This window comes from Aedes aegypti, chromosome 2 (genome assembly GCF_002204515.2).
Source record: "Aedes aegypti strain LVP_AGWG chromosome 2, AaegL5.0 Primary Assembly, whole genome shotgun sequence".
In the NCBI taxonomy this organism is placed as follows: Eukaryota; Metazoa; Arthropoda; class Insecta; order Diptera; family Culicidae; genus Aedes; species Aedes aegypti.
Genome location: NC_035108.1, coordinates 35,703,138 through 35,705,400, shown reverse-complemented (window position 1 = coordinate 35,705,400; position 2,263 = coordinate 35,703,138).

Sequence of the window (2,263 nt, the reverse complement as noted above, 5' to 3'; positions counted from 1 at the left end):
TTTCGTTTTATTGTTTGTAATCCGAAATATCATTGTGCAAGACAACTCCAAAGTCTTTAAACCTCTAAGCTTTTCCTCTATTCTTCTAAAGACAATGGATAATAATAATTGATGACAGCATCAAATCAACAAGGCTTATTGAACTACTTCTTTGCAAATTTCAACTTGCATATCAAGCAGGTAAATCTACAATCACGGTGCTACAATCGCTTGTACGCAAAATTAAGAAATCACTCCAAGCCAAAGAGATAGCCGTGGTTACTTTTCTCGATATTGAAGGGGCATTCGACAGTGTATCCTACAGCTCTATAAACTCAGCAATGGAAACTTGAGGCTTGAATAAAAGCATTATCGATTGGGTAATGGCTATGCTTAAAAATCGGTAGATATCAGCCGATTTAGAAGGTGTGCAACTATCTATAAAATCTATGAAAGCATGCCCTTAAGAAGAAGCATTAGGGTGATACTGTGGTCTCTGGTAGAAGTCTTAAAAAATCTAAAAGATTAAGGTTTTGAGGTAATTGGGTACGCAGATGGTGTAGCCGTTGTGGTTCGTGAGAAGTTTGATTATACGAATTCTAGTCGTCTGCAATCCGCATTAAATATTACTCTCAAATGGTGTAGGAAAGAGGGATTAAATGTAAAACCCTTCAAAAACTGGTATAGTGCCTTTAACCAGAAGGAAAAATGGTAAATATCAAACAACATTAATTACGAAAAGATCCTGGACCGACCGGGAATCGAACGGTGTCAGCATGGTTTTGCTTTGTAGCCGCGGACTTCAACCACTCGGCTAAGGAAGGCCTCCAAATGTATGTACAGTGTGCAAAAAAAGTTTCTCCACTTCCCTACCAATATACAATTTTTATGTATTTCTAGTGTAAATCAGTTTAATTTGATGAGCGTTTCTCTATGATTTATCAATGTATGTGCATTCATCACATTACCATCTAAACTACGGCGAATGACTTTGTAGTTGAAACCTCGTTAATCAATAATAAATATTTTCTTGAGTTCTTATGTGATAAATTATGAATAAGGCTAAAAAAATTACGCAAAAATGTTTATCCACTCCCAAACTATGCTAGGGCAAACGCTCCCTTAGTGGAGGTAGTGTGTTTTGGCATGTTTCGGGCTAATACACAAGGCTGGTAGCGAGTCACTTTTTAGTTACTTGGTCACTTTTTTGAGGCCAGTCACTTTAAAGTCTCTTTTTTGAAGCCATTTCAACTAAAGTCACTTTTTTCGTCAAAAAGTCACTTTTTTCCACTATTTTGAGCTAAATTTTCGGGAGAAAATTATGAATCGGCCTTTTTAATTTAAGCTAAGTTTTAAGTTAGCAGGGTGTCTACTACCTGGTAAAACCTGGAATTATCAGGGAATTTCATTCAACCTGGAATCATCAACGGATTCCGGCAATATGCAGGGAAACTACTTCGAACCAGTAATTATTATGGCAGAATATGTCCTTTTTGTAAACAAAATTTGTTCAATTAAAAAAATTTTCGGCTGCGCCGCTATTACAACACTACTTGAGATATTCAGTCAATTAATTATTAGTTATTTTTATTATTCCGAATAAGACTTGTTTAAATAAGAAAGTAGGAATTAGAATTGCAAAAATGGAAAAGGAAAGTATGATTCCCAGTAAAGCTTACAACAGGTACGAAAAATAGTATATTTTCAGGAAAGCAGATCATTTTTAAGGCTTGTTCAATGCATATCTCTAAAAAGTGTTTATTTTTAGTTAAGGTCTCCAAAGATATTATAATCAATATGGTATCTACAGTAACTTTTTTGCCTTAACCTTGTCTTTCCCATGGTAGCTCCAGAGCTTCATTAATTTTTGACTAACTTGAAGCAAACCGATCGAGAGGAATACTATTAGATTATGATTCTATACTTTCCAAAGTCAACTAACTTTTTGAATTGTAAAACTATTGGTAACCAATCATTTTACTGTTGCAAAACAACCAAAAAAAAAATTAAACTGGTTTTGAAAAAGTAGACTCTTTGAAAAATTGTTTATTGAATTACTTTTTATAAAAACGCTTTTTCATAAAGAAACTTTCGATTGGCGTCGTCGAAAAGAGATAGTTGATCTGCTTGCAGTGAATTCTGGTGCAACATTCTAGAGGCTCCAGAGAAACCTTCAGAAACTATTACGTAACAATTTATCCAGAGATTCCTTCTGGAATAATTTCAAGAACTCCACCAGGAACGCCACCAGTATTTCAATAGAAGCTTAGAGGAATTTCTTCTG